The sequence below is a fragment of the Camelus dromedarius genome, chromosome 35 (assembly GCF_036321535.1).
Source record: "Camelus dromedarius isolate mCamDro1 chromosome 35, mCamDro1.pat, whole genome shotgun sequence".
Lineage (NCBI taxonomy): Eukaryota > Metazoa > Chordata > Mammalia > Artiodactyla > Camelidae > Camelus > Camelus dromedarius.
Genome location: NC_087470.1, coordinates 5225513 through 5246571, shown reverse-complemented (window position 1 = coordinate 5246571; position 21059 = coordinate 5225513).

Genomic DNA, 21059 nt, shown 5'->3' with positions numbered 1-21059 from the left:
CTTGTTGGGAACACAAAGTTTCTTTTCAGTTGCAAATTCCACTCCATACATATAAATGGGTAGGTACGAGCTCCAACTCGGTTTTACAGTGAATACTGCAGGAACTTCAAACCGGCACTAGGAAACAGTCTGAGAAACCAGAGTAAAAACTTTTCCTGCAACCCGTTCCTTTTGTGCTAGATGAACGAACGTCTCTCCACATGCTCAGTTCTGAGAGATAAGTGTGTGTGAAAGCCTTCCTTCAAATAACTTGTTGGGAACACAAATTTTCTTTTCAATTGCAAACGCCACTCCATACATATATAAAGTTAGGTACTAGCTCCAACTCGGTTTTACAGTGAAAACTGCAGGAAATTCAAACCGGCACTAGGAAACACACTGAGAATCCAGAGTAAAAGTTTCTTCTGCAACCCGTTCCCTTTGTGCTAGATGAACGAACGTCTCTCGACATGCTCAGTTCTGAGAGAAAATTGTGTGTGAAAGCCGTCCTTCACATAGCTTGTTGGGAACACAAAGTTTCTTTTCAGTTGCAAACCCCACTCCATACATATAAATGGGTAGGTACGAGCTCCAACTCGGTTTTACAGTGAAAACTGTAGGAACTTCAACCCGGCACTAGGAAACAGACTGAGAAACCAGAGTAAAAGTTTCCCCTGCAACCAGTTCCCTTTGTGATAGATGAACGAACGTCTCTCCACATGCTCAGTTCTGAGAGATAAGTGTGTGTGAAAGCCTTACTTCACCTAACTTGTTGGGAACACAAAGTTTCTTTTCAGTTGCAAACTCAACTCCATACATATATATGGGGAGGTACGAGCTCCAACTCGGTTTTACAGTGAAAACTGCAGGATCTTCAAACCGGCAGTTGAAAACAGACTGAGAACAAGAGTAAAAGTTTCTCCTTCAACCCGTTCCCTTTGTGCTAGATGAACGAACGTCTCTCCACATGCTCAGTTCTGAGAGATAAGTGTGTGTGAATGCGGACTTTAACCTAGCTTGTTGGGAACACAAAGTTTCTTTTAAGTTGCAAACTCCACTCCATACATATATATGGGGTGGTTAGATCTCCAACTCGGTTTTACAGTGAAAACTGCAGGAACTTCAAACCAGCAGTAGGAAACAGACTGAGAAACCAGAGTAAAATTTTCTCCTGCAACCCGTTCCCTTTGTGCTAGATGAACGAACGTCTCTCCACATGCTCAGTTCTGAGAGATAAGTGTGTGTGAAAGCGGACTTTAACCTAGCTTGTTGGGAACACAAAGTTTCTTTTAAGTTGCAAACTCCACTCCATACATATATATGGGGTGGTTAGATCTCCAACTCGGTTTTACAGTGAAAACTGCAGGAACTTCAAACCGGCACTAGGAAACTGACTGAGAAACCAGAGTAAAATTTTCTCCTGCAACCCGTTCCCTTTGTGCTAGATGAACGAACGTTTCTCCACATGCTCAGTTCTGAGAGAAAAGTGTGTGTGAAAGCCGTCCTTCAACTAGCTTGTTGGGAACACAAAGTTTCTCTTCAGTTGCAAACTCCAATCCATACATATATATGGGGATGTACGAGCTCCCACTCGGTTTTACAGTGAAAACTGCAGGAACTTCAAACCGGCACTAGGAAACAGTCTGAGAGACCAGAGTAAAAGTTTCACCTGCAACCTGTTCCCTTTGTTCTAGATGAACGGACGTCTCTCCACATGCTCAGTTCTGAGAGATAAGTGTGTGTGAAAGCCGTCCTTCACCTAGCATGTTGGGAAAACAAAGATTCTTTTCAGTTGCAAACTCCACTCCATACATATATATGGGGAAGTACTAGCTCCAAATCGATTTTACTGTGAAAACTGCAGGAACTTCAAACGGGCACTAGGAAACAGACTGAGAATCCAGAGTAAAAGTTTCTTCTGCAACCCGTTCCTTTGTGCTAGATGAACGAACGTCTCTCCACATGCTCAGTTCTGAGAGATAAGTGTGTGTGAAAGCCTTCCTTCACCTATCTTGTTGAGAACACAAATTTTCTTTTCAGTTGCAAACGCCACTCCATACATATTTAAGTTAGGTACTAGCTCGAATTCGGTTTTACAGTGAAAACTGCAGGAACTTCAAACTGGCACTTGGAAACAGACTGAGAATCCAGAGTAAAAGTTTCTTCTGCAACCCGTTCCCTTTGTGCTAGATGAACGAAAGTCTCTCCACATGCTCAGTTCTGAGAGAGAATTGTGTGTGAAAGCCGTCCTTCACCTAGCTTGTTTGGAACACAAAGTTTCTCTTCAGTTGCAAACTCCGCTCCATACATATATATGGGGAAGTAGAAGCTCCAACTCGGTTTTACAGTGAAAACTGCAGGAACTTCAAACCGGCACTAGGAAACAGACAGAGAAACCAGAGTAAAAGTTTCTCCTGCAACCCGTTCCCTTTGTGCTACATGAACGAACGACTCTCCACATTATCAGTTCTGAGGCATAAGTGTGTGTGAAAGCCGTCCTTCACCTAGCTTGTTGGGAAAACAAAGTTTCTTTTCAGTTGCAATCTCCACTCCATACATATATATGGGGAGGTACGAGTTCCAACTCTGTTTTACAGTGAAAACTGCAGGAACTTCAAACCGGCAATAGGAAACAGCCTGAGAATCCAGATAATAGTTTCACCTGCAACCCGTTCCCTTTTTTCTAGATGAACGAACGTCTCCCCACATGCTCAATTCAGAGAGATAATTGTGTGTGAAAGCCGTCCTTCACCTATTTTGTTGGGAACACATAGATTCTTTTCATTTGCAAACTCCACTCCATACATATATATGGGTAAGTACTGGCTCCAACTCGATTTCACAGTGAAAACTGCAGGAACATCAAACCGGCACTAGGAAACAGACTGAGAATCCAGAGTAAAAGTTTCTCCTGCAACCCGTTCCCTTTGTGCTAGATGAACGAACGTCTCTCCACATGCTCAGTTCTGAGAGAAAAATGTGTGTGAAAGCCGTTCTTCACGTACCATGTTGGGAACACAAAGTTTCTTTTCCGTTGCAAACCCCACTCCATACATATATATGGGGAGGTACTAGCTCCAACTCAGTTTTACTGTGAAAACTGCAGGAAATTCAAACCGGCACTAGGAAACAGTCTGAGAAACCAGTGTAAAAATTTCTCGTGCAACCCGTTCCTTTGTGCTAGATGAACGAACGTCTCTCCACATGCTCAGTTCTGAGAGATAAGTGTGTTTGAAAGCCGACCTTCACATATCTTGTTGGGAACACAAATATTCTTTTCAATTGCAAACTCCACTTCATACATATATATAGGTAGGTACTAGCTCCAACTCGGTTTTACAGTGAAAACTGCAGGAAATTCAAAGCGGCACTAGGAAACAGACTGAGAATCCAGAGTAAAATTTTCTCCTGCAACCCGTTCCATTTGTGCTAGATGAACGAACGTCTCTCGACATGCTCAGTTCTGAGAGAAATTTTGTGTGAAAGCCGTACTTCACCTAGCTTGTTGGGAAAACAAAGTTTCTTTTCAGTTGCAAACTCCACTCCATACATATATACGGGGAGGTACGAGCTCCAACTCGGTTTTACAGTGAAAACTGCAGGAACTTCAAACCGGCACTAGGAAACTGACTGAGAATCCAGAGTAAAAGTTTCTCCTGCAACCAGTTCCCTTTGGCTAGATGAACGAACGTCTCTCCACATGCTCAGTTCTGAGAGATAAGTGTGTGTGAAACCCGTCCTTCACCTACCTTGTTGGGAAAACAAAGTTTTTTTAAGTAGCAATATCCAATCCATACATATATATATGGGGAGGTACTAGCTCTAACTCGGTTGTACAGTGAAAACTGCAGGAAATTCAAACCGGCACTAGGAAACAGTCTGAGAAACCAGAGTAAAAATTTCTCCTGAAAACCGTTCCCTTTGTGCTAGATGAACGAACGTCTATCCACATTCTCAGTTCTGAGAGATAAGTGTGTGTGAAAGCCGTCCTTCAACTAGCTTGTTGGGTACACAAATTTTCTCTACACTTGCAAACTCCTCTCCATACATATATATGGGGAGGTACTAGCTCCAACTCGGTTTTACAGTGAAAATTGCAGGAACTTCAAACCGGCACTAGGAAGCAGACTGAGAAACCAGAGTAATAGTTTCTCTTGCAACCCGTTCCCTTTGTGCTAGATCAACGAAAGTTTCTCCATATGCTCAGTTCTAAGAGATAATTGTGTGTGAAAGCCTTACTTCACCTAGCTTGTTGGGAACACAAAGTTTCTTTTCAGTTGCAAACTCCACTCCATACATATATATGGGTATTTACTAGCTAAAACTCGGTTTTACAGTGCAAACTGTAGGAACTTCAAACCGGGACTAGGAAGCGGACTGAGAAACCAGAGTAAAAGTTTCTCCTACAACAAGTTCCCTTTGTGCTAGAAGAACGAACGTCTCTCCACATGATCAGTTCTGAGAGATAAGTGTGTGTGAAAGCCGTACTTCACCTAACTTGTTGGGAACACAAATTTTCTTTTCAGTTGCAAACTCCACTCCATACATATATATGGGGAAGTACTAGCTCCAACTCGATTTTACTGTGAAAACTGCAGGAACTTCAAACGGGCACTAGGAAACAGACTGAGATTCCAGAGTAAAAGTTTCTTCTGCAACCCGTTCCCTTTGTGCTAGATGAACGAACGTCTCCCCACAAGCTCAGTTCTGAGAGAAAAATGTGTGTGAAAGCCGTCCTTCACCTAGCTTGTTGGGAACACAAAGTTTCTTTTCAGTTGCAAACTCCACTCCATACAAATATATGGGTATTTACTAGCTCCAACTCGGTTTTACAGTGCAAACTGCAGGAACTTCAAACCGGCACTAGGAAACAGACTGAGAATCCAGAGTAAAAGTTTCTTCTGCAACCCGTTCCCTTTGTGCTAGATGAACGAACGTCTCTCCACATGCTCAGTTCTGAGAGTAAAATGTGTGTGAAAGCCGTCCTTCACCTACCATGTTGGGAACACAAAGATTCTTTTCAGTTTCAAACTCCACTCCATACATATATATGTGGAGGTACTAGCCCCATCTCGGTTTTACTGTGAAAACTGGAGGAAATTCAAACCGGCACTAGGAAACAGTCTGAGAAACCAGAGTAAAAATTTCTCCTGCAACCCGTTCCTTTTGTGCTAGATGAACGAACGTCTCTCCACATGCTCACTTCTGAGAGATAATTGTGTGTGAAAACCTTCCTTCAAATATCTTGTTGGGAACACAAATTTTCTTTTCAATTGCAAACGCCACTCTATATATATATAAAGTTAGGTACTAGCTCCAACTCGGTTTTACAGTGAAAAATGCAGGAACTTCAAACCGGCACTAGGAAACAGACTGAGAATCCATAGTAAAAGTTTCTTCTGCAACCCATTCCCTTTGTGCTAGATGAACGAACGTCTCTCGACATGCTCAGTTCTGAGAGAAAAGTGTGTGTGAAAGCCGTCCTTCACATAGCTTGTTGGGAACACAAAGTTTCTTTTCAGTTGCAAACCCCACTCCATACATATAAATGGGTAGGTACGAGCTCCAACACGGTTTTACAGTGAAAACTGTAGGAATTTCAAACCGGCACTAGGAAACAGACTGATAAACCAGAGTAAAATTTCTCTTGCAACCAGTTCCCTTTGTGCTAGAAGAACGAACGTCTCTCCACATGCTCAGTTCTGAGAGAAAAGTGTGTGTGAAACCCGTCTTTAACCTAGCTTTTTGGAACACAAAGTTTCTTTTAAGTTGCAATATCCATTCCATACATATATATATGGGGAGGTACTAGCTCTAACTCGGTTGTACAGTGAGAACTGCAGGTATTTCAAACCGGCACTAGGAAACAGTCTGAGAAACCAGAGTAAAAATTTCTCCTGAAAGCCGTTCCATTTTTGCTAGATGAACGAACGTCTCTCCACATGCTCAGTTCTGAGAGATAAGTGTGTGTGAAAGCCGTCCTTCAACTAGCTTGTTGGGAACACAAAGTTTCTGTTCAGTTGCAAACAACAATCATTAAATATATATGGGGAGGTACTAGCTCCAACTCGGTTTTACAGTGAAAACTGCAGGAACTTCAAACCGGCACTAGGAAACAGACTGAGAAACCAGAGTAAAAGTTTCTCCTGCAAACCGTTCCCTTTGTGCTAGATGAACGAACGTCTCTCCACATGATCAGTTCTGAGGGATAAGTGTGTGTGAAAGCCGTCCTTCACCTAGCTTGTTGGGAACACAATGTTTCTATTCAGTTGCAAACTCCACTCCATAAATATATATGGGGTGGTTCTAGCTCCAACTCGGTTTTACAGTGAAACCTGCAGGAACTTCAAACCGGCACTAGGAAACAGACTGAGAAACCAGAGTAAAAGTTTCACCTGCAACACGTTCCCTTTGTTCTAGATGAACGAACGTCTCCCCACATGCTCAGTTCTGAGAGATTAGTGTGTGTGAAAACCGTACTTCACCTACCATGTTGGGAACACAAAGTTTCTTTTCAGTTGCAAACTCCACTCCATACAAATATATAGGTAGGTACTAGCTCCAACTCGGTTTTACAGTGAAAATTGCAGGAACTTCAAACCGGCACTAGGAAACAGACTGAGAATCCAGAGTAAAATTTTCTTCTGCAACCCGTTCCATTTGTGCTAGATGAACGAACGTATCTCGACATGCTCAGTTCCGAGAGAAATTGTGTGTGAAAGCCGTACTTCAACTTGCTTGTTGGGAAAACAAAGTTTCTTTTCAGTTGCAAACACCACTCCATACATATATATAGGTAGGTACTAGCTCCAACTAGGTTTTACAGTGAAAACTGCAGAAAATTCAAACCGGCACTAGGAAACAGACTGAGAATCCAGAGTAAAATTTTCTTCTGCAAACCGTTCTCTTTGAGCTAGATGAACGAACGTCTCTCGACAAGCTCAGTTCTGAGAGAAAGTGTGTGTGAAAGCCGTACTTCACCTAGCTTGTTGGGAAAACAAAGTTTCTTTTCAGTTGCAAACTCCACTCCATACATATAGATGGGGAGGTACTAGCTCGAAATGATTTTTACATTGAAAACTGCATGAACTTCACACCGGCACTAGGAAACAGTGTGAAACCTGAGTAAAAGTTCCTCCTTCAACCCGTTTCCTTTGTGCTAGATGAACGAACGTCTATCCACATGCTCAGTTCTGAGAGATATGTGTGTGTGAAAGCCGTACTTCATCTAGCTTGTTGGGAACACAAAGTTTCTTTTCACTTGCAAACTTCACTGCATACATTTATAGGGGGAAGTACTAGCTCCAACTCGGTTTTACAGTGAAAACTGCAGGAAATTCAAACCAGCACTAGGAAACAGTCTGAGAAACCAGACTAAAAGTTTATCCTGCAACCAGTTCCCTTTGTGCTAGATGAACGAAATTCTCTCCACATGCTCAGTTTTGAGAGATAAGTGTGTGTGAAAGCCGTCCTTAACCTAGCTTGTTGGGAACACAAAGTTTCTTTTCACTTGCAAACTCCAATCCATACATATATATGGGGAGGTACTAGCTCCAACTCGATTTTACAGTGAAAACTGCAGGAAATTCAAACCGGCAGTAGGAAAGAGACTGAGAAACCAGAGTAAAAGTTTTTCCTGCAACCCGTTCCTTTTGTGCTAGATGAATGAATTTCTCTCCACATGCTCAGTTCAGAGAAATAAGTGTGTGTGAAAGCCGTCCTTTACCTAGCATGTTCTGAACAGAAAGTTTCTTTTCAGTTGCAAACTCCACTCCATACATATATATGGGGAGGTACTATCTCCAACTCGGTTTTACAGGGAAAACTCCAGGAACTTCAAACCGGCACTAGGAAACAGACTGAGAAACCAGAGTAAAAGTTTCTCCTGCAACCCGTTCCCTTTGTGCTAGATGAAGGAACGCCTCTCCACATGCTCAGTTTTGAGAGATAAGTGTGTGTGAAAGCGGTCCTTCACCTATTTTGTTGGGAACACAAAGTTTCTTTTCAGTTGCAAACTCCACTCCATACATATATATGGGGAGGTACTAGCTCCAACTTAATTTTACAGTGAAAACTGCAGGAATTTCAAACCGGCACTAGGAAACAGACTGAGAAACCAGAGTAAAAGTTTCTCCTGAACCCCGTTCTCTTTTTGCTAGATGAACGAACGTCTCTCCACATGCTGATTTCTGAGAGATATGTGTGTGTTAAAGCCGTCCTTCAAATAGCTTGTTGGGAACACAAAGGTTCTTTTCACTTGCAAACTCCACTCCATACAAATATATGGGTTGGTACTAGCTCCAACTCGGTTTTACAGTGAAAACTGCACGAACATCAATCCAGCACTAGGAAACAGACTGAGAAACCAGAGTAAAAGTTTCTCCTGCAAACTGTTCCCTTTGGGCTAGATGAACGAACGTCTCTCCACATGCTCACTTCTGAGAGATAAGTGTGTGTGAAAGCCGTCCTTCACCTAGCTTGTTGGGAATACAAAGTTTCTTTTCACATGCAAACTCCAATCCATACATATATACGGGGAGGTACTAGCTCAAACTCGGTTTTACAGTGAAAACTGCAGGAACTTCAAACCGGCCCTAGGAAACAGACTGAGAAACCAGAGTAAAAGTTTCTCCTACAACCCGTTCCCTTTGTGCTAGATGAACGAACGTCTCTCCACATGCTCAGTTCTGAGAGATAAGTGTTTGTGAAAGCCGTCCTTCAACTAGCTTGTTGGGAACACAAAGTTTCTTTTCACTTGCAAACTCCAATTCATACATATATATGGGGAGGTACTAGCTCCAACTCGGTTTTACAGTGAAAACTGCAGGAACTTCAAACCGACACTAGGAAACAGACTGAGAAACCATAGTAAAAGTTTCTCCTCAACCCGTTCCCTTTGTGCTAGATGAACGAACGTCTCCCCACATGCTCATTTCTGAGAGTTAAGTGTGTGTGAAAGCCGTACTTCACCTAGCTTCTTGGGAACACAAAGATTCTTTTAACTTGCAAAATCAAATCCATACATATATATGGGGAGGTACTAGCTCCAACTCGGTTTTACAGTGAAAACTGCAGGAACTTCAAACCGACACTAGAAAACAGACTGAGAAACCAGAGTAAAAGTTTCTCCTGCAACCCGTTCCCTTTGTGCTAGATGAACGAACGTCTCTCCAAATGCTCACTTCAGAGAGATAAGTGTGTGTGAATGCCGTCCTTCACCTAGCTTGTTGGGAACACAAAGTTTCTTTTCACTTGAAAACTCCACTCCATACATATATAAGGGGTGGTAATAGCTCCAACTCGGTTTTACAGTGGAAACTGCAGGAAATTCATACCGGCACTAGGAAACAGACTGAGAAACCAGAGTAAAAGTTTCTCCTGCAACCCGTTCCCTTTGAGCTAGATGAACGAACGTCTCTCCACATGCTCAGTTCTGAGAGATAATTGTGTGTGAAAGCCGTCCTTCACCTAGCTTGTTGGGAACACAAAGTTTCTTTTCAATTGCAAACTCCACTCCATACATATATATGGGGAGGTACTAGCTCCAACTCGGTTTTACAGTGAAAACTGCAGGAAATTCAAACCGGCACTAGGAAACAGACTGAGAACCCAGAGAAAAAGATTCTCCTGCAACCAGTTCCCTTTGTGCTAGATGAACGAACGTCTCTCCACATGCTCAGTTCTAAGAGGAAAGTGTGTGTGAAAGCCGTACTTCACATATCTTGTTGGGAACACAAAGTTTCTTTTCAGTTGCAAACTCCAATCCATACATATATATGGGGAGGTACTAGCTCTAACTCGGTTATACAGTGAAAACTGCAAGAACTCCCAACCGGCACTAGGAAACAGACTGATAAACCCGAGTAAAAGTTTCCCCTTCAACCCGTTCCCTTTGAGCTAGATGAACGAAAGTCTCTCCACATGCTCATTTCTGAGAGATAAGTGTGTGTGAAAGTCGTACTTCACCTAGCTTGTTGGGAACACAAAGTTTCTTTTCACTTGCAATCTCCACTCCATACATATATATGGGGAGGTACTAGCTCCAACTCGGTTTTACAGTGAAAACTGCAGGAACTTCAAACCGTCACTAGGAAACAGACTGAGAAACCAGAGAAAAAGTTTCTCCTACAAACCGTTCACTTTGTGCTAGATGAACGAACGTCTCTCCACATGCTCTGTTCTGAGAGGGAAGTGTGTGTGAAAGCCTTCCTTCACCTAGCTTGTTGGGAACACAAAGTTTCTTTTCAGTTGCAAACTCCACTCCATAAATATATATTGGTAGGTACAAGCTCCAACTCGGTTTTACAGTGAAAACTGCAGGAAATTCAAACCGGCACTAGGAAAAAGACTGAGAAACCAGAGTAAAAATTTCTTCTGCAACACGTTCCCTTTGTGCTAGATGAACGAACATCTCTCCACATGCTCTGTTCTGAGAGATATGTGTGTGTGAAAGCCGTCCTTCACATAGATTGTTGGGAACACAAAGTTTCTTTTCACTTGCAAACTCCACTCCATACATATATATGGGGAGGTACTAGCTCCAAATCGGTTTTACAGTGAAAACTGCAGGAACTTCAAACCAGCACTAGGAAACAGACTGAGAAACCAGAGTAAAAATTTCTTATGCAACACGTTCCCTTTGTGCTAGATGAACGAACATCTCTCCACATGCTCTGTTCTGAGAGATAAGTGTGTGTGAAAGCCGTCCTTCACATAGCTTGTTGGGAACACAAAGTTTCTTTTCACTAGCAAACTCCAATCCATACATATATATGGGGAGGTACAAGCTCCAACTCCGTTTTACAGTGAAAACTGCAGGAACTTCAAACCGGCACTAAGAAACAGACTGAGAAACCAGAGTAAAGATTCTCCTGCAACCTGTTCCCTTTGTGCTAGATGAACGAACGTCTCTCCACATGCTCAGTTCTGAGAGATAAGTGTGTGTGAAAGCCGTCCTTCACCTATCTTTTTGGGAACACAAAGTTTCTTTTCAGTTGGAAACTCTACTCCATACATATATATGTGGTGGTAATAGCTCCAAATCGGTTTTACAGTGGAAACTGCAGGAAATTCATACCGGCACTAGGAAACAGACTGAGAAACCAGAGTAAAAGTTTCCCCTGCAACCTGTTCCCTTTGAGCTAGATGAACGAACGTCTCTCCACATGCTCAGTTCTGAGAGATAAGTGTGTGTGAAAGCCGTCCTTCACCTAGATTGTTGGGAACACAAAGTTTCTTTTCAATTGCAAACTCCACTCCATACATATATAACGGGAGGTACTAGCTCCAACTCGGTTTTACAGTGAAAACTGCAGGAACTTCAAACCGGCACTAGGAAACAGACTGAGAACCCAGAGAAAATGATTCTCCTGCAACACGTTCCCTTTGAGCTAGATGAACGAACGTCTCTCCACATGCTCAGTTCTAAGAGGAAAGTGTGTGTGAAAGCCTTCCTTCATATATCTTGTTGGGAACACAGAGTTTCTTTTCAGTTGCAAACTCCACTCCATACATATATATGGGGAGGTACTAGCTCTAACTCGGTTATACAGTGAAAACTGCAGGAAATCCCAACCGGCACTAGGAAACAGACTGAGAAACCAGAGTAAAAATTTCTTCTGCAACACGTTCCCTTTGTGCTAGATGAACGAACATCTCCCCACATGCTCTGTTCTGAGAGATAAGTGTGTGTGAAAGCCGTCCTTCATATAGCTTGTTGGGAACACAAAGTTTCTTTTCACTTGCAAACTCCACTCCATACATATATATGGGGAGGTACTAGCTCCAAATCGGTTTTACAGTGAAAACTGCAGGAACTTCAAACCGGCACTAGGAAACAGACTGAGAAAACAGAGTAAAAATTTCTTCTGCAACACGTTCCATTTGTGCTAGATGAACGAACATCTCTCCACATGCTCAGTTCTGAGAGATAAGTGTGTGTGAAAGCCGTTCTTCACCTAGCTTGTTGGGAACACAAAGTTTCTTTTCAGTTGCAAACTCCACTCCATACATATATACGGGGAGGTAATAGCTCCAACTCGGTTTTACTGTGAAAACTGCAGGAACTTCAAACCGGCACTAGGAAACAGACTGAGAAACCAGAGTAAATGTTTCTCCTGCAACACGTTCCCTTTGAGCTAGATGAACGAACGTCTCTCCACATGCTCAGTTCTGAGAGATAAGTGTTTGTGAAAGCCGTCCTTCAACTAGCTTGTTGTGAACACAAAGTTTCTTTTCACTTGCAAACTCCAATTCATACATATATATGGGGAGGTACTAGCTCCAACTCGGTTTTACAGTGAAAACTGCAGGAACTTCAAACCGACACTAGGAAACAGACTGAGAAACCAGAGTAAATGTTTCTCCTCAACCCGTTCCCTTTGTGCTAGATGAACGAACGTCTCCCCACATGCTCATTTCTGAGAGATAAGTGTGTGTGTAAGCCGTCCTTCACCTAGCATGTTGGGAACACAAAGTTTCTTTTCAGTTGCAAACTCCACTCCATACATATATATGGGGAGGTACTAGCTCCAACTCGGTTTTACAGTGAAAACTGCAGGAACTTCAAACCGGCAGTAGGAAACAGACTGAGAAACCAGAGTAAATGTTTCTCCTTCAACCCTTTCCCTTTGAGCTAGATGAACGAACGTCTCTCCACATGCTCAGTTCTGAGATATAAGTGTGTGTGAAAGCCGTCCTTCACCTAGCTTGTTGGGAACACATAGTATCTTTTCAGTTGCAAACTCCTCTCCATATATATATATGGTGTGGTACTAGCTCCAACTCGGTTTTACAGTGAAAACTGCAGGAACTTCAAACTGGCACTAGGAAACATACTGAGAAACCAGAGTAAATGTTTCTTCTGCAACCCGTTCCCTTTGTGCTAGATAAACGAACGTCCCTCCACATGCTCAATTCTGAGAGAGAAGTGTGTGTGAAAGCTGTCCTTCACCTAGCTTGTTGGGAACACAAAGTTCTTTTCACTTGAAAACTCCACTCCATACATATATATGGGGAGGTACTTGCTCCAACTCGGTTTTACAGTGCAAACTGCGTTAACTTCAAACCGGCACTAGGAAGCAGACTGAGAAACCAGAGAAAAAGTTTCTCCTGCAACCCGTTCCCTTTGTGCTAGTTGAACGAACGCCGATCCACATGCTCAGTTCTGAAAGATAAGTGTGTGTGAAAGCCGTCCTTCACCTAGCTTGTTGGGAACACAAAATTTCTTATCAGTTGCAATCTCCACTCCATACATATATATGGATAGGTACTAGCTCCAACTCGGTTTTACAGTGAAAACTGCAGGAAATTCAAAACGGCACTAGGAAACAGTCTGAGAATCCAGAGTATAAATTTCCCCTGCAACCCGATCCTTTTGTGCTAGATGAACGAACGTCTCTCCACATGCTCATTTCTGAGAGATAAGTGTGTGTGAAAGCCGTACTTCACCTAACTTTTTGGGAACACAAAGTTTCTTTTCAGTTGGAAACTCTAATCCATACATATATATGGGGTGGTAATAGCTCCAACTCGGTTTTACAGTGGAAACTGCAGGAAATTCATACCGGCACTAGGAAACAGACTGAGAAACCAGAGTAAAAGTTTCTCCTGCAACCCGTTCCCTTTGAGCTAGATGAACGAACGTCTCTCCACATGCTCAGTTCTGAGAGATAAGTGTGTGTGAAAGCCGTCCTTCACCTAGCTTGTTGGGAACACAAAGTTTCTTTTCAATTGCAAACTCCACTCCATACATATATATGGGGAGGTACTAGCTCTAACTCGGTTATACAGTGAAAACTGCAGGAACTCCCAACCGGCACTAGGAAACAGACTGATAAACCAGAGTAAAAGTTTCTCCTTCAACCCGTTCCCTTTGAGCTAGATGAACGAAAGTCTCCCCACATGCTCATTTCTGAGAGATAAGTGTGTGTGAAAGCCGTACATCACCTAGCTTGTTGGGAACACAAAGTTTCTTTTCACTAGCAATCTCCACTCCATACATATATATGGGGAGGTAATACCTCCAACTCGGTTTTACAGTGAAAACTGCAGGAACTTCAAACCATCACTAGGAAACAGACTGAGAAACCAGAGAAAAAGTTTCTCCTACAAACCGTTCACTTTGTGCTAGATGAACGAACGTCCCTCCACATGCTCTGTTCTGAGAGGGAAGTGTGTGTGAAAGCCTTCCTTCACCTAGCTTGTTGGGAACACAAAGTTTCTTTTCAGTTGCAAACTCCACGCCATAAATATATATGGGGAGGTACAAGCTCCAACTCGGTTTTACAGTGAAAACTGCAGGAAATTCAAACCGGCACTAGGAAAAAGACTGAGAAACCAGAGTAAAAATTTCTTCTGCAACACGTTCCCTTTGTGCTAGATGAACGAACATCTCTCCACATGCTCTGTTCTGAGAGATAAGTGTGTGTGAAAGCCGTCCTTCACATAGCTTGTTGGGAACACAAAGTTTCTTTTCACTTGCAAACTCCACTCCATACATATATATGGGGAGGTACTAGCTCCAACTCCGTTTTACAGTGAAAACTGCAGGAACTTCAAACCGGCACTAAGAAACAGACTGAGAAACCAGAGTAAAGATTCTCCTGCAACCTGTTCCCTTTGTGCTAGATGAACGAACGTCTCTCCACATGCTCAGTTCATGAGAGATAAGTGTGTGTGAAAGCCGTCCTTCACCTATCTTTTTGGGAACACAAAGTTTCTTTTCAGTTGGAAACTCTACTCCATACATATATATGGGGAGGTACTTGTTCCAACTCGGTTTTACAGTGAAAACTGCAGAAACTTCAAAACGTCACTAGGAAACAGACTGAGAAACCAGAGAAAAAGATTCCCCTGTAACCTGTTCCCTTTGTGCTAGATTAACGAACGTCTCTCCACATGCTCAGTTCTGAGAGATAAGTGTGTGTGAAAGCCGTCCTTCACCTAGCTTGTTGGGAACCCAAAGTTTCTTTTCACTTGGAAACTCCACTCCATACATATATATGGGGAGGTAATAGCTCCAAATCGGTTTTACAGTGAAAACTGCAGGATATTCAAACCGGCACTAGGAAACAGACTGAGAAACCAGAGTAAAAATTTCTCCTGCAACCCGTTCCCTTTGTGCTAGATGAACGAACGTCTCTCCACATGCTCAGTTCTGAGAGATATGTGTGTGTGAAAGCCGTGCTTCACCTATCTTGGTGGGAACACAAAGTTTCTTTTCAGTTGCAAACTCCAATCCATACATATATATGGGGAGGTACTAGCTTCAACTCGATTTTACAGTGAAAACTGCAGGAACTTCAAACCGGCACTAGGAAACAGACTGAGAAACCAGAGAAAAAGATTCTCCTGTAACCTGTTCCCTTTGTGCTAGATGAACGAACGTCTCTCCACATGCTCAGTTCTGAGAGATAAGTGTGTGTGAAAGCCGTCCTTCACCTAGCTTGTTGGGAACCCAAAGTTTCTTTTCACTTGGAAAATCCACTCCATACATATATATGGGGAGGTAATAGCTCCAACTCGGTTTTACAGTGAAAACTGCAGGAACTTCAAACCGGCACTAAGAAACAGACTGAGAAACCAGAGTAAAGATTCTCCTGCAACCTGTTCCCTTTGTGCTAGATGAACGAACGTCTCTCCACATGCTCAGTTCTGAGAGATAAGTGTGTGTGAAAGCCGTCCTTCACCTATCTTTTTGGGAACACAAAGTTTCTTTTCAGTTGGAAACTCTACTCCATACATATATATGGGGAGGTACTTGTTCCAACTCGGTTTTACAGTGAAAACTGCAGAAACTTCAAAACGTCACTAGGAAACAGACTGAGAAACCAGAGAAAAAGATTCCCCTGTAACCTGTTCCCTTTGTGCTAGATTAACGAACGTCTCTCCACATGCTCAGTTCTGAGAGATAAGTGTGTGTGAAAGCCGTCCTTCACCTAGCTTGTTGGGAACCCAAAGTTTCTTTTCACTTGGAAACTCCACTCCATACATATATATGGGGAGGTAATAGCTCCAAATCGGTTTTACAGTGAAAACTGCAGGATATTCAAACCGGCACTAGGAAACAGACTGAGAAACCAGAGTAAAAATTTCTCCTGCAACCCGTTCCCTTTGTGCTAGATGAACGAACGTCTCTCCACATGCTCAGTTCTGAGAGATATGTGTGTGTGAAAGCCGTGCTTCACCTATCTTGGTGGGAACACAAAGTTTCTTTTCAGTTGCAAACTCCAATCCATACATATATATGGGGAGGTACTAGCTTCAACTCGATTTTACAGTGAAAACTGCAGGAACTTCAAACCGGCACTAGGAAACAGACTGAGAAACCAGAGAAAAAGATTCTCCTGTAACCTGTTCCCTTTGTGCTAGATGAACGAACGTCTCTCCACATGCTCAGTTCTGAGAGATAAGTGTGTGTGAAAGCCGTCCTTCACCTAGCTTGTTGGGAACCCAAAGTTTCTTTTCACTTGGAAAATCCACTCCATACATATATATGGGGAGGTAATAGCTCCAACTCGGTTTTACAGTGAAAACTGCAGGATATTCAACCCGGCACTAGGAAACAGACTGAGAAACCAGAGTAAAAGTTTCTCCTGCATCCCGTTCCGTTTGAGCTAGATGAACGAACGTCTCTCCACATGCTCAGTTCTGAGAGATAAGTTTGTGTAAAAGGCGTCCTTCAACTAGCTTGTTGGGAACACAAAGTTTCTTTTTACTTGCAAACTCCACTCCATACATATATATTGGGAGGTACTAGCTCCAACTCGGTTTTACAGTAAAAACTGCAGGAACTTCAAACCGGCACTAGGAAACAGACTGAGAAACCAGAGAAAAAGATTCTCCTGCAACCCGTTCCCTTTGTGCTAGATGAACGAACGTCTATCCACATGCTCAGTTCTGAGAGGAAATTGTGTGTGAAAGCCTTCCTTAACCTAGCTTGTTGGTAACACAAAGTTTCTTTTCAGTTGCAAACTCCACTCCATAGATATATATGGGGATGTACAAGCTCCAAATCGGTTTTATAGTGAAAACTGCAGGAAATTCAAACCGGCACTAGGAAACAGACTGAGAAACCAGAGTAAAAATTTCTCCTGCAAACCGTTCCCTTTGTGCTAGATGAACGAAAGTCTCTACACATGCTCAGTTCTGAGAGATAAGTGTGTATGAAAGCCGTCCTTCACCTAGCTTGTTGGGAACACAAAGTTTCTTTTCAGTTGCAAACTCCACTCCATACATATATATGGGGAGGTACTAGCTTCAACTCGGTTTTACAGTGAAAACTGCAGGAAATTCAAACCGGCACTAGGAAACAGACTGAGAATCCAGAGTAAAAGTTTCTCCTGCAACCCGTTCCATTTTTGCTAGATGAACGAACGTCTCTCCACATGCTCAGTTCTGAGAAATAAGTGTGTGTGAAAGCCGTCCTTCACCTAGCTTGTTGGGAACACAAAGTTTCTTTTCACTTGCAAACTCCAATCCATACATATATATGGGGAGGTACTAGCTCCAACTCGGTTTTACAGTGAAAACTGCAGAAACTTCAAAACGTCACTAGGAAACAGACTGAGAAACCAGAGAAAAAGATTCTCCTGCAACCCGTTCCCTTTGTGCTAGATGAACGAACGTCTCTCCACATGCTCAGTTCTGAGAGGGAAGTGTGTGTGAAAGCCTTCCTTCACCTAGCTTGTTGGGAACACAAAGTTTCTTTTCACTTGCAAACTCCACTCCATACATATATATGGGGAGGTACTAGCTCCAAATCGGTTTTACAGTGAAAACTGCAGGAACTTCAAACCGGCAGTAGGAAACAGACTGAGAAACCAGAGAAAAAGATTCTCCTGCAACTTGTTCCCTTTGTGCTAGATGAACGAACGTCTCTCCACATGCTCTGTTCTGAGAGATATGTGTGTGTGAAAGCCGTGCTTCACCTATCTTGGTGGGAACACAAAGTTTCTTTTCAGTTGCAAACTCCAATCCATACATATATATGGGGAGGTACTAGCTCCAAATCGGTTTTACAGTGAAAACTGCAGGAACTTCAAACCAGCACTAGGAAACAGACTTAGAAACCAGAGTTTAAGTATCTCCTGCAACCTGTTCCCTTTGAGCTAGATGAACGAACGTCTCTCCACATGCTCAGTTCTGAGAGATAATTGTGTGTGAATGCCGTGTTTCAACTAGCTTGTTGGGAACACAAAGTTTCTTTTCACTTGCAAACTCCACTCCATACATATATATGGGGAGGTACTAGCTCCAAATCTGTTTTACAGTGAAAACTGCAGGAACTTCAAACCGGCACTAGGAAACAGACTGAGAAACCAGAGAAAAAGATTCTCCTGTAACCTGTTCCCTTTGTGCTAGATGAACGAAAATCTCTCCACATGCTCAGTTCTGAGAGATATATGTGTGTGAAAGCCGTCCTTCACCTAGCTTGTTGGGAACCCAAAGTTTCTTTTCACTTGCAAACTCCACTCCATACATATATATGGGGAGGTAATAGCTCCAACTCGGTTTTACAGTGAAAACTGCAGGATATTCAAACCGGCACTAGGAAACAGACTGAGAAACCAGAGTAAAACTTTCTCCTGCAACCCGTTCCGTTTGAGCTAGATGAACGAACGTCTCTCCACATGCTCAGTTCTGAGAGATAAGTGTGTGTAAAAGGCGTCCTTCAAATAGCTTGTTGGGAACACAAAGTTTCTTTTCCCTTGCAAAATCCACTCCATACATATATAATGGGGGGTACTAGCTCCAACTCGGTTTTACAGTTAAAACTGCAGGAACTTCAAACCGGCACTAGGAAACAGACTGAGAAACCAGAGTAAAAGTTTCTCCTGCAACCTGTTCCCTTTGTGCTAGATGAACGAACATCTCTCCACATGCTCAGTTCTGAGAGATATTTGTGTCTGAAAGCCGTGCTTCACCTATCTTGGTGGGAACACAAAGTTTCTTTTCAGTTGCAAACTCCAATCCATACATATATATGGGGAGGTACAAGCTCCAACTCGGTTTTACAGTGAAAACTGCAGGAACTTCAAACCGGCACTAGGAAACAGACTGAGAAACCAGAGAAAAAATTTCTCCTTCAAACCGTTCCCTTTTTGCTAGATGAACGAAAGTCTCTACACATGCTCAGTTCTGAGAGATAAGTGTGTATGAAAGCCGTCCTTCACCTAGCTTGTTGGGAACACAAAGATTCTTTTCAGTTGCAATCTCCACTCCATACATATAAATGGGGAGCTACGAGCTCCAAATCGGTTTTACAGTGAAAATTGCAGGAACTTCAAACCGGCACTAGGAAATAGACTGAGAAACCAGAGTAAAAGTTCCTTGCAACCCGTTCCCTTTGTGCTAGATGAAAGAACGTCTCTCCACATGCTCAGTTCTGAGAGATAAGTGTGTGGGAAAGCCGTCCTTCACCTAGCTTGTTGGGAACACAAAGTTTCTTTTCACCTGCAAAATCCACTCCATAAATAAATATATGGGGAGGTACTACCTCCAACTCGGTTTTACAGTGAAAACTGCAGGGATATCAAACCGGCACTAGGAAACAGACTGAGTAACCAGAGAAAAAGATTCTCCTGCAACCCGTTCCCTTTGTGCTAGATGAACGAACGTCTCTCCACATGCTCAGTTCTGAGAGGGAAGTGTGTGTGAAAGCCTTCCTTCACCTAGCTTGTTGGGAACACAAAGTTTCTTTTCACTTGCAAACTCCACTCCATACATATATATGGGGAGGTACTAGCTCCAAATCGGTTTTACAGTGAAAACTGCAGGAACTTCAAACCGGCAGTAGGAAACAGACTGAGAAACCAGAGAAAAAGATTCTCCTGCAACTTGTTCCCTTTGTGCTAGATGAACGAACGTCTCTCCACATGCTCTGTTCTGAGAGATATGTGTGTGTGAAAGCCGTGCTTCACCTATCTTGGTGGGAACACAAAGTTTCTTTTCAGTTGCAAACTCCAATCCATACATATATATGGGGAGGTACTAGCTCCAAGTCGGTTTTACAGTGAAAACTGCAGGAACTTCAAACCAGCACTAGGAAACAGACTTAGAAACCAGAGTTTAAGTATCTCCTGCAACCTGTTCCCTTTGAGCTAGATGAACGAACGTCTCTCCACATGCTCAGTTCTGAGAGATAATTGTGTGTGAATGCCGTGTTTCAACTAGCTTGTTGGGAACACAAAGTTTCTTTTCACTTGCAAACTCCACTCCATACATATATATGGGGAGGTACTAGCTCCAAATCTGTTTTACAGTGAAAACTGCAGGAACTTCAAACCGGCACTAGGAAACAGACTGAGAAACCAGAGATAAAGATTCTCCTGTAACCTGTTCCCTTTGTGCTAGATGAACGAAAATCTCTCCACATGCTCAGTTCTGAGAGATATATGTGTGTGAAAGCCGTCCTTCACCTAGCTTGTTGGGAACCCAAAGTTTCTTTTCACTTGCAAACTCCACTCCATACATATATATGGGGAGGTAATAGCTCCAACTCGGTTTTACAGTGAAAACTGCAGGATATTCAAACCGGCACTAGGAAACAGACTGAGAAACCAGAGTAAAACTTTCTCCTGCAACCCGTTCCGTTTGAGCTAGATGAACGAACGTCTCTCCACATGCTCAGTTCTGAGAGATAAGTGTGTGTAAAAGGCGTCCTTCAAATAGCTTGTTGGGAACACAAAGTTTCTTTTCCCTTGCAAAATCCACTCCATACATATATAATGGGGGGTACTAGCTCCAACTCGGTTTTACAGTTAAAACTGCAGGAACTTCAAACCGGCACTAGGAAACAGACTGAGAAACCAGAGTAAAAGTTTCTCCTGCAACCTGTTCCCTTTGTGCTAGATGAACGAACATCTCTCCACATGCTCAGTTCTGAGAGATATTTGTGTCTGAAAGCCGTGCTTCACCTATCTTGGTGGGAACACAAAGTTTCTTTTCAGTTGCAAACTCCAATCCATACATATATATGGGGAGGTACAAGCTCCAACTCGGTTTTACTGTGAAAACTGCAGGAACTTCAAACCGGCACTAGGAAACAGACTGAGAAACCAGAGAAAAAATTTCTCCTT